Below are 12,962 nucleotides of genomic sequence, written 5' to 3' on the forward strand. Positions count from 1 at the left end.
ACGCGAAGACATTCACTTATATGATGAGAGTTGGTTCCAGAGTTGTACAAATCCAAGAATAAGTACAAGTGAGGAATCTAACTTGTAAAGAAGCATAAGTGAATAGACTAGGCAGAATATGAGATGCAGAATGAGATAGACTCAAGTTTGGAGATCTAGAAACCACTTCTGGTAAAGACGGATGAATCTATCAGATCGAAAAGACAGTAAAAAGTAAAATTTAATTACCACACAAAGAACTGATAGATGGAGCGAAGGTGGAGGCCGAGCAGTTCAATCTCCCATGCCCTAACTTGGCGACGGAAGACACCTACGGTGACGGCAGAGAGGACGAGGTCTGTGGCCGGCGTGAGGACGACGTCAAAGAAGTCGCGGCAGCTAAGCGCTTCGTCGTCGGCGTCGTCGAGAGCTAGCGGAGGCTCTAGGGTTTGCGAGAGGTGGCGAGGAGGAAGAAGAATTTTTGACCGAGACGTGATGGGTATTTATAAGGACAGAGACGGCACAACACAATTACGCAGGTGCCCCTGGCGGTTCACATCTGACAGACACGTGGCAAGCATGCAACACCTTGGGAGTTGTTCCATGTTCCGGCGCACGCCTGGATTGTCGGGGTGGTCGTTCTGAATTCTTCGGGTTTCAGGCAAAATGGATAAAGCATTAAAAACAGATATACATGTTTGTTAGATTGACTCCAGCTGACAAGGTCTTAGTAAAGACAATCGACAGTTTTCAATAGAATGCATATGACTTGGACAAATACAGTTGAGATAGAAGCATAGATAGGTTTAGGGTCCGATCTCATTCACTTAGTTCAAAATATTCAACATGAAGCCATGGCTATAAGTGAATGCTGTAGAGGACAGAACACAGATAGATATATATATATATATAGTACTAGTCCAATTCAACCAATTGAAGATAAACTTGAATGTAAGCCAAGGATGAATATGAATCCAATATGAAAACTATGCAAACATAACGCCAAGGGAAAAAATTCAAACGAGAATTTGGTGGTGGTGTTACCCACTGTATAGGAAGTATTAGACCCAGACATGGCGCACAATTATCGTGGCGCTCCAAAGTCAAATTCCGCATTAATGTATTCACACTTAGAGTGTATGTCTTCATTGATTGAAGATATACATTACTTCATGTGTTGCACATCTAAGTCATCAAAATGCATAAGTGTTAGGATGTGTGCCCATTCACAGGACATTTGAGGATTCCAAGATATTTAGCTCACACCGCAACTTGCAGAACCTTTTCTCATCCAAGGGCTTTGTGAAGATATCAACCAACTGTTCTTCTGTCTTGACGTGAATGATATCAATATCTTCCTTCATAACATGATCTCTGAGAAAGTGATGACGAATTTCAATGTGCTGAACTGGGTTGTTGGCAATCTTGATGGCACTCTCATTATCGTAGTAGAGAGGCACATTCTTCAGATGGATTCCATAGTCCTTGAGAGTTTGCTTCATCCAGAGAAGTTGAGCACAGCAAGATCCAGCAGCAATGTATTCAGATTCAACAGTAGAGAGAGATACACAATTCTGCTTCTTTGAAGACCAACAGACAAGAGATCGTCCCAGAAAGTGACATGTGCCTGATGTGGACTCGCGATCAACCTTGTCACCAGCATAATCAGCATCGGAGAATCCAACTAGATCAAACTCTGAGCCCTTTGGATACCATAATCCAAGTGTTGGGGTGTAAGCCAAATATCTCAGAATTCGCTTCACAGCTAAGTGATGTGATTCCTTTGGTGCCGCTTGGAATCGGGCACACATGCAAACACTAAGCATTATATCTGGCCTAGATGCACATAAGTAAAGCAAAGAACCAATCTGTAACACCCCGGATGTAACCTTCCATATTTGTAACTCCAACTCTTGCCATTTTCGGCTACGTGCTATGATATTCCCTCCGTGGTTGGGTTTTGTTTTTTTCGTTTTGCATTTTATTCATGTCATGCATATCATATCATGTCATCATGCACATTTCATTTTGCATATGTGTTGGTCTCATGCATCCGAGCATTTTCCCCGTTGTCCGTTTCGCAATCCGACACTCCCACATGCACCGGCGCACCCCTCTTGTGTCTTTTCGTGTGCGGGTGTTGAACGTTCTCGGAATGGACTGAGCCTTGCCAAGTGGCCTTGGTACACCGCCGGTAGACCACCTGTCAAGTTTCGGGTCATTTGGAGCTCGTTTGGTACTCCAACGGTTAACCGCATAACCGCAAAGGCCTCTTTTGAGTTGCAGCCCAACACCCCTCCAAAACAGCCCAATAACCCATCTAAGTCACTTCCATGCTCTCCGTCGTCGGATCACGATCGTGTGGGCGAAGACCGCACCTCATTTGAAAACTCCTAGCTCCCTCTACCTATAAATATGTGCACTCCCCCGAATTTCCGGATCCCCAAACCCTAGCCCGCTCCTCCTCCGCCGCCGGACACGTCCGGGCGAGCCGGACGCGTCCGCCCCGTTGCCCGCGTCCAATCCGGGCTCGACACGTGGCCTCCGCCGCGCCCCCGCGCCGCCGGTCCGCCGGGCCCAGGCAGGGCCCTCCCAGCCCACGCGCCCGGGCCGCGCGCCTGCTGCCGCTCGCCCGCGCAGCCGCGGTCGACGCCGTCGCCGGCCTCCGCCCGCCTTGCCGCCGGCCTCTCCTCTGCCCCGTCGCCTCCCGTGCCGCGCCCGCCGCCTCGTCCAGCCGCCGCCCTCGCCGGCGAGCTCCCGCCGCCGTCCGGCCTCGCGCCACCCGGCCGGCCTCCGTCAACTCCGGCGACGCGCGCGCCCGTGGAGGAGCTCGTCTCCGGCCGCCTCCTCCTCTGCCCTCGGCTCCTCTCCGGCCGTCCTCCTCCCCTCCAGCTCCAACTCCAGCGAGGTTCCGGCCCGCCTTGGTTTCCGTTCGAGCCAGACCCGATCTGGATCTGGGATTAGGTTGACTTTCTTCTCCCCCCGTTTTTCGTCTAAGTCATATTCCGCCATTAATTTGTTGCATGTTCATCGCATCACATCTTTGCACCCGTGGCTCCGTTTTGTGCATGTAGCACACCGATTTGTTCGTCTCGAAGAGTACATCATTTCATTCCATTGCATCATTTACATTTGAGCTCATCTTGATGCCCGAAACGCTGTTGGAAGAGGGCTTTGTGATGTTAGTTTCTGTTTCTTAACAGAACTTGCACTTTTGTCATTTTTGACATGATTAATGTGTGCATCTTATGTACTTGAGCCCTACATATGTTTTGATCTATGCCATGCCAGCTTTACAAGGGTTAATGCCATGTATTTTTGTGATCAATATGGTGACTAGCACAAGAATGCAAACTAGGCTTCGTGATATTGCTGATTTAGTCCCTGTTCTGCTGTCATTGTGATGCATATAAACATGTTGCTACAGAGAGATCCATGCATATTTTGAGATACTTCAGTAAGGGTGTTTTGAACATATGGTTATGCTCTATCCATTCATGCCCCTGTTTGGAATTATGGAGTAGTCTAGAATGTCATTTTCGTGCTCGACTTTTGCTACAAAATGTTTCCTGGCAGATTGTTTGCATGATATTCAATTTTTACGAGGTTGTTGTACTTGATCCGTGTATGTTATGATGTTGTTCTTGCCATGTATAGCTTCTATGCCATGTCTTCTTGATGGATGTATGCTTAGTTTATCATGAGGTGCTCTTTAGTGAGAGCATCGAGCTCACGAAGGTGCCTTCGTAATTCTGTCAATGCCATGCTTTGTTTGCTGAAACTGTTAACGAAACTTGCTATGTTTACGTGGGTGCCATCATATTTTCTGATCCTTTTTGGCTTATGGTCAGTAACGGACTTTTGATCTATGCTTTGAGTAGATTCATGCCATGCCTTGTTTTTCTATTATAAGTTTCTGCAGCTTGTTGATAACTTGCTCTGAACATTGCTTCCAATGCTGTTTATGCCATGTCCAGCCTGATGTTTTTTTGCACTTCCACCATGCTTGTTTGAACCTGTTATGATGTGTTTTAGCCGTAGCTCAGTGTTCCTCTTTTGTTAAGCATCTCCTGTAGACCACTGCCATATGTTTTGTTTTTATGTTGGGGTGCTGTAGCATAGTTTCTTGTTGCATGCTAAGTAGCATCGTGCTGTTAATCGCAGATTTGTGCCATTATTGTTTTGCTTGCCATTTGCAAACCGTGCATCCGATTCCGGTGATCTTTATATAGATTTCAACTGAAATCATCTCATCTTTCCAGCGGCATACTTGGTTTGCCAAGTTGATGCCTTGTCCATCCTTTTTCCTCCCGGATCACGCATATGCATTGCATATCACATCTCGCATATCATGACATGTATTGCATCATGTTGCTTGTGCATTGCACCGTGATTTATTGTGTTCCATTGCTTGTGTTCTTGCTTTGGGTAGAGCCGGGAGACGAGTACGTGAACGAGGAACCTGTTGAGAACGCTTACGAGGATCAAGCCTTCGACAACTCTGAGAACTTTGCAGGCAAGATGACCATACCTTCGATATCACTTCTATCTTTGCTTGCTAGTACTCGCTCTATCGCTATGTTAGCTCTACCTGCCATTGTTTACCATGCCTCCCTATTGCCATGTAAACCCTCTAACCACCCTGTCCTAGCAAACCGTTGTTTGGCTATGTCACCGCTTTTGCTCAGCCCCTCTTATAGCGTTGCTAGTTGCAGGTGAAGATGAAGTCTGTTCCTGGTCGGAACATGGATATTTTGGGATATCACAATATCTCCTGTTTAAATAATGCACCTTATATATTTGGTAAAGGGTGGAAGGCTCGGCCTTATGCCTGGTGACTTGTTCCACTCTTGCCACACTAGTTTCCGTCATACCGGTGTTATGTTCCTTGATTTTGCGTTCCTTACGTGGTTGGGTGATTTATGGGACCCCCTTGACAGTTCGCTTTGAATAAAACTCCTCCAGCAAGGCCCAACCTTGGTTTTACCATTTGCCACCTAAGCCTTTTTCCCTTGGGTTTTCGCGAGCCCGAGGGTCATCTTTATTTACCCCCCGGGCCAGTGCTCCTCTGAGTGTTGGTCCAAACTAGAGCACCGTGCGGGACCATTCCTTGGCAACTTGGATTACGTCGGTACTTGTACGCTTAGCTTATCCGGTGTGCCCTGAGAACGAGATATGTGCAGCTCCTATCGGGATTTGTCGGCACAGCCGAGTGGTCTTGCTGTTCTTGTTTTACCATTGTCGAAATGTCTTGCGAACCGGGATTCCGAGACTGATCGGGTCTTCCCGGGAGAAGGTTTATCCTTCGTTGACCGTGAGAGCTTATGATGGGCTAAGTTGGGACACCCCTGCACGGTATATAATCTTTCGAAACCCGTGCCAGTGGTTATGAGGTAGATGGGAATTTGTTAATGTCCGATTGTAGATAACTTGACACTTGACTTCATTAAAATGCATCAACCGTGTGTGTAGCCGTGATGGTCTCTTCTCGGTGGAGTCCGGGAAGTGAACACGGTTTGAGTTATGTTTGACGTAAGTAGTTTTAGGATCACTTCTTGATCGCTTCTAGCTTCTCGACCGATGCGTTGCTTCTCTTCTCGCTCTCACTTGCGTATGTTAGCCACCATATATGCTTAGCGCTTGCTGCAGTTCCACCATATTACCCCTTTACCTACCTATGAGCTTAAATAGTCTTGATCTCGCGGGTGTGAGATTGTTGAGTCCCCGTGGCTCACAGATTCTACCAAAACAGATGCAGGTGCCGAGGATACCAGCGCAAATGGCGCAACCGAGGTCAAGTGGGAATTTGATGAGGCCCTTGGTCGTTACTATGTATCGTTTCCAGATGATCAGTAGAGGTGCCCAGTCGGGACGATCGGGGATCTGTGTAGCATTTGGGGTAGTCTTCTTTTATTTTGGTTCCGTAGTCGGACCATGAGTGTAATCTGGATGATGGATGTTTATTTATGTATTGTGTGAAGTGGCGACTGTAAGCCAACTATGTATCTTTTTCCCTTATGTATTACATGGGTTGTGCGAAGATTACCTCACTTGCGACATTGCTTTCAATGCGGTTATGCCTCTAAGTCGTGCTTCGACACGTGGGAGATATAGCGGCATCGAGGGCGTTACAAGTTGGTAATCAGAGCCATCCCCGACTTAGGAGCCCCCTGCTTGATTGTTTGCTGGCGATGTTGAGTCTAGAACAAAAATGTTTTGTGTCTTAGGATTATATATATCGGAGAGTAGGATTTCTTTTTACTCCTCAGTCCCTTCATCGCTCTGGTGAGGTCTCCTGACGTAGATGTTTTGACTTTCCTCTTCTCAAATTTCACTAAAAAAAATTTTAGGATCACGCGGGTATCTTGGAATCGTTCCGATGGTTTTGTGACGAGAACATTGTTCTTGGTGCCTCCTGACATTTAGGGGTTGTGGCAGTGTCCCAGGGAGTTGAGCTCCGAGGTGTTGTTGTCACAATTTTATCATTGGAGTTCTGGAATACCTGAGCTTTGCCGACATCGAAAATCTCTTTTGTACAGTTGTTGGTGAGATAACCCCGATAACCCAGTACTGGGGCGAGCTCGGGAGTATTGGCATGACTCGTATAACGGATGCTTTTCGAAGGTTGAGGTACACGATTTCCAAAGGTTTCTTGGTTATGTGTTGAAGGATGGATACAGCTGGATGTAGGGATTGTTAGTTTGGGTGAGATATATTGCCTCCCCTGTATCCCCAACACCTGATTGCATAACCGGAAAGTTTTGGGAGTTTATAGGTGGGATTCAAGTAGCTCTAGCATTTCTTCCCGCAGATATTTGGTTTGTGATTGGGTAATCCTTACCACTTATTTGTTCCATCCGTACCTTGCCTTTTAATTTTCTTTCATAAATATCTTTTCAAGTGGCTTCTCACCTTAATGGACGTGATGTTTACTTTGGAATTCATTCGTTCATCCTTGTTCGAATGTTTATTGTGAAGACTACATGTTGCAATTTCTATCCGTTGATTCAACTTGTCTATCTGTCTATCAAGATGCTAACGGATGTCACCCTCTTCAGGATGGCTCCGCCAATGCGTCAGAATCCGGAACGCAGTGATGGCAGTCAGGCGAACCCTCCACCTCCACCTCCGCCTCCGGAGGCATGGCAAGCTTTGATGGCAGCCTCAAACGCCCATGCCCAGATGATGATTCAGCTAATGCAAGAGCACAACCAAGGCCAAGGCAACCAAGGGAATCAAGGTCAAGGGCAGTTCAATCATCAGCCTCAGTTTCCTACCCTCAACCAATTCCTTGCAAATCAGCCGAAGTCTTTCAGCTACTGTGCCGAGGCCACAGACGCCGATGATTGGCTCGTGGATATCAACAAGCATTTTGATTGCAGCAATGTTAGGCCTGAGGACTATGTCAAGTTCGCTTCTTTTCAGCTCAAGGATCAAGCAGCTGATTGGTTCCAGCAATACAAGGATTCCAGAGGTGGTCGAGTGATTACTTGGACTGATTTCTGTCGGGACTTTAAAGCTCACCATATTCCTATCAGTGTTGTTGAGAGCAAGCGTGAGGAGTTCCGCAATCTCAAGCAAGGCAAGATGACAGTGTACGAATACAACAAGCAGTTTCAGAAACTTGCTCGCTTTGCTAAACAAGACGTTCCTGATGAAAAGAGTATGATCTATCAATTCAGAGGTGGCCTTAGAGAGGATCTGCAGTTAGCTCTTGTTCTTGTTGAGCCTACTCAGTTTGATCAATTCTACAATATGGCCCTCAAGCAAGAAGGTGCTCAGCTCAAGTGTGAGGCTTCTAAGAAGAGAATCAGGGATGCAGTTCAGTCTTCTTCTTTCTCTCAAGTGGCAGCTAAGCAGCAAAAGTTCTACCTTCCTCCTCCTCCGTTTCGTCAGCCTTACCAACAGAAGAACTCAGGTGCTCGTGGATCTTCCCACCCACCCAACCCAGGCTATCAGTACAAGTCTCAGCCTCAAGCTCCAAGGGCAAATGCTCCTTATCACCGTCCGCTCTCAGAAGTGACTTGCAACAAGTGCCAGCAGAAAGGTCACTACGTGAACAAGTGTTTCAATCAAAGGCTCCTTCCTCCTCCTCCTCCTGTGAGATCTTCAAGCAATGCAGTGGTCAAGCATAATCCCAAGTCTGCTAAGGTGAACATGATGAATGCAGCGCAAGACGAGGATTCTTCTGATGTGATAATGGGTAATCTCTCAGTTAATGATACTCCTGCAAAAGTTTTATTTGATACCGGTGCTTCGCATTGTTTCATGTCTAGATCATTTGTTGCAAAGCATGATTTCATTTCGGAAATGTTGGAAAAACCCATGGGAGTTGTTTCTCCGGCCTCTTCTATGAGGGCTACAACAATGATTCCGGATGTTTCTATCAAGATGGGTAACTATAAGTTTCTATCTAAACCATTTGTTTTTGGTGACTCGGATATTGATCTAATTCTCGGGATGGACTGGCTTTCTCAGCACAAGGCTCAGCTTGATTGTGCTGCCAGACAAATTCAATTGACACACCCCTCTGAGGATGTTATCATCTATGCCGCTCGTGATGAAACCATTCGGTTGTTCTCTCTCAATGAGAAGGGCGAGTTGGATGCTATCTCTCAAATTCCAGTCGTTTGTGAGTACCAAGATGTCTTTCCGGAAGAGCTTCTGGGTATGCCTCCTCATCGGCCAGTCGAATTCGTTATTGATCTTGAGCCTGGAACTAAACCTGTTTGCAAGTGTCCTTACAAGCTTGGACCCAAGGAGCTGAAGGAATTGAAGAAACAGCTCGATGAACAAGAGCGTCTGGGCTTGATCAGACCGAGTTCATCCCCATGGGGTTGTGGAGTTCTTTTTGTCCAGAAGAAGGATGGCACGGACCGACTTTGCGTCGATTACCATCCATTGAACAAGAATACAATCAAGAACAAGTATCCACTTCCCAACATCAACGAGCTTTTCGAGCAACTCAAAGGTGCTAAAGTATTCTCCAAGCTTGACCTTCGTATGGGTTATCATCAGATTCGCATTCGTGAACAAGATATCCCCAAGACAGCATTCAGAACAAGCTATGGTTCTTATGAATATACTATCATGTCTTTCGGCCTTGTCAACACTCCTCCAACTTTCTCTCGCATGATGAACTTTATCTTCAACCCCTACACAAATGAATTCGTCTTGGTGTATCTCAATGATATTTTGGTCTTCTCCAAGAACAAGCAGGATCATGCCAAACATTTGCGATTGGTGCTCGACAAGCTCAGAGAGCATCAATTCTATGCGAAGTTTTCCAAATGTGAGTTCTGGCTTGATGAAGTTCTTTATCTTGGTCACATCATCTCCGCCAAGGGAATTGCTGTTAATCCGGCGAAGGTGTCTGCAGTTGTGAATTGGGAACCTCCTCAGAATGTCAAGCAGCTCCGCAGTTTTCTTGGTCTTGCAAGCTATTGCCGAAGATTCGTTGAGAACTTCTCTAAGATTGCAAAGCCTCTTTCCAACCTCCTCCAGAAGCATGTCAAGTATGTCTGGACGCCTGAGTGTGACGTTGCTTTAAACACCCTCAAAGAGAAGCTAGTCACAGCTCCTGTCTTAACTCCTCCTGATGAATCCAAGCCATTCGAAGTGTTCTGCGATGCTTCTCTTCAAGGTCTCGGTGATGTGTTAATGCAAGAGAAGAAAGTTGTGGCTTATACCTCTCGCCAGTTGAAGCCCAACGAAAATAACTACCCCACTCATGACCTTGAATTGGCGGCAGTTGTCCATGCATTGATAACATGGAGACATCTCTTATTGGGAAGGCAAGTGGACATTTTCACCGATCACAAGAGCCTCAAGTATATCTTCACTCAACCAAACCTCAACCTCAGGCAAACTCGATGGGTCGAAATGATTCAAGAGTACAATCCAAGTATTGAATATACTCCTGGCAAGGCGAATGTGATTGCAGATGCTCTGAGCAGAAAGGCTTATTGCAACAGTCTAATTCTCAAGCTATTTCAACCGGATCTTTGTGAAGCTTTCCGCAAGCTGAATCTTCAAGTTGTTCCTCAAGGCTTTCTTGCCAACCTCATAGTCTCTCCTACTTTGGAAGATCAAATTCGTGAGGCACAACTCCTGGATACCATGGTGAAGAAGGTGAAACGTGGTATTGACAAGGGCATTTCCAAATACAAGTGCTATCGCTTGGATGACAAAGATACCCTTTTCTTCGAGGATCGAATTGTGGTTCCTAAAGGCGATTTGAGGACAGTCATCATGAATGAGGCACAATTCCCTCCTATCCATTCATCCTGGAAGTACGAAGATGTACCATGACCTCAAGCAGTCGTATTGGTGGACTCGAATGAAGCGAGAAATTGCTCAATTCGTGAATGAATGTGATGTCTGCAGAAGGGTGAAAGCAGAACATCAAAGACCAGCTGGCCTCCTTCAACCTCTTGCTATTCCAGAATGGAAGTTTGATCACATCGAGATGGACTTCGTGACTGGTTTTCCTAAGTCCAAGTGTGGAAATGATGCTATCTTCGTTGTCATTGACAAGCTTACTAAAGTGGCTCATTTTCTTCCTATCAAAGAATCTATCATAGCAGCTCAGCTGGCAGAGCTATACACCTCCAGAATTGTCTCCTTGCATGGCATTCCACAATTGATCTCTTCACACCGTGGAAGCATCTTCACTTCTAAGTTCTAGGACTCCTTTCAGAAGGCCATGGGCACCAACATTCGTTTCAGCACAGCTTTCCATCCTCAAACAAGTGGCCAAGTTGAGCGAGTCAATCAAATTCTTGAAGATATGCTCAGGGCTTGTGTAATCTCTTTCGGTATGAAGTGGGAAGATTGCCTTCCATATGCCGAGTTCTCCTACAACAACAGCTTCCAAGCGAGTTCGGGCAAGGCCCCATTCGAAATTCTCTATGGCAGAAAGTGCCGTACTCCTCTCAATTGGTCTGAGACAGGTGAACGCCAACTTCTTGGCAACGACTTGATCACAGAAGCCTAAGAAATGTGCAAAGTCATTCGTGAGAATCTCAAAGCCGCGCAATCGCGCCAGAAGAGTTACTATGATAGCAAGCACCGTGACTTGGCTTTTGAAATCGAAGACCATGTCTACCTCCGCGTCTCTCCAATGAAAGGCACTCGTCGCTTCGGTATCAAAGGGAATCTTGCCCCTAGATACGTGGGTCCTTTCAAGATCATTGGCAAAAGAGGCGATCTCGCCTATCAACTTGAGCTTCCATCCAACTTTGCAAACGTGCACGATGTGTTTCACGTGTCACAACTTTGCAAGTGCTTCAAGACTCTTGAGCGCACTATCAACTTTGAAGAGATTGACCTCCAAGAAGATCTGTCCTATCATGAGCACCCCGTTGCTATTCTTGAAGAAACCGAGCGCAAGACTCGCAACAAGTCAATCAAATTCCTGAAAGTGAAGTGGTCACACCATTCCGATCGAGAAGCCACCTGGGAGCGCGAGGATCACCTCCGTTCCGAATATCCGGAGTTCTTTCAGTCCTAGATCTCGGGACGAGATCCTCTTGTAGTGGTGGAGTGTTGTAACACCCCGGATGTAACCTTCCATATTTGTAACTCCAACTCTTGCCATTTTCGGCTACGTGCTATGATATTCCCTCCGTGGTTGGGTTTTGTTTTTTCGTTTTGCATTTTATTCATGTCATGCATATCATATCATGTCATCATGTGCATTTCATTTTGCATACGTGTTCGTCTCATGCATCCGAGAATTTTCCCTGTTGTCCGTTTCGCAATCCGACACTCCCACATGCACCGGCGCACCCCTCTTGTCTCTTTTCTTGTGCGGGTGTTGAACGTTCTCGGAATGGACCGAGCCTTGCCAAGTGGCCTTGGTACACCGCCGGTAGACCACCTGTCAAGTTTCGGGTCATTTGGAGCTCGTTTGGTACTCCAACGGTTAACCGCATAACCGCAAAGGCCTCTTTTGAGTTGCAGCCCAACACCCCTCCAAAACAGCCGAATAACCCATCTAAGTCACTTCCATGCTCTCCGTCGTCAGATCACGATCGTGTGGGCGAAGAACGCACCTCATTTGGACACTCCTAGCTCCCTCTACCTATAAATATGTGCACTCCCCCGAATTTCCGGATCCCCAAACCCTAGCCCGCTCCTCCGCCGCCGCCGGACACGTCCGGGCGAGCCGGACGCGTCCGCCCGGTCGCCCGCGTCCAATCCGGGCTCGACACGTGGCCTCCGCCGCGCCCCCGCGCCGCCGGTCCGCTGGGCCCAGGCGGGGCCCTCTCGGCCCATGCGCCCAGGACGCGCGCCCGCCGCCGCTCGCCCGCGCAGCCGCGGTCGACGCCGTTGCCGGCCTCCGCCCGCCTCGCCGCCGGCCTCTCCTCCGCCCCGTCGCCTCCCGTGCCGCGCCCGCCGCCTCGTCCAGCCGCCGCCCTCGCCGGCAAGCTCGCTCCGCCGTCCGGCCTCGCGCCACTCGGCCGGCCTCGGTCAACTCCGGCGACACGCGCGCCCGTGGAGGAGCTCGTCTCCGGCCGCCTCCTCCACCGCCCTCGGCTCCTCTCTGGCCGTCCTCCTCCCCTCCGGCTCCAACTCCGGCGAGGTTCCGGCCCGCCTTGGTTTCCGTTCGAGCCAGACCCGATCTGGATCTGGGATTAGGTTGACTTTCTTCTCCCCCCGTTTTTCGTCTAAGTCATATTCTGCCATTAATTTGTTGCATCTTCATCGCATCACATCTTTGCACCCGTGGCTCTATTTTGGGCATGTATCATACCGTTTTGTTCGCCTCGAAGAGTACATCATTTAATTCCATTGCATCATTTACATTTGAGCTCATCTTGATGCCCGAAATGCTGTTGGAAGAGGGCTTTGTGATGTTAGTTTCTGTTTCTTAACAGAACTTGCACTTTTGTCATTTTTGCCATGATTAATGTGTGCATCTTATGAACTTGAGCCCTACATATGTTTTGATCTATGCCATGCCAGCTTTACAGGGGTGT

Source organism: Triticum aestivum, chromosome 7B (assembly GCF_018294505.1).
Source record: "Triticum aestivum cultivar Chinese Spring chromosome 7B, IWGSC CS RefSeq v2.1, whole genome shotgun sequence".
In the NCBI taxonomy this organism is placed as follows: Eukaryota; Viridiplantae; Streptophyta; class Magnoliopsida; order Poales; family Poaceae; genus Triticum; species Triticum aestivum.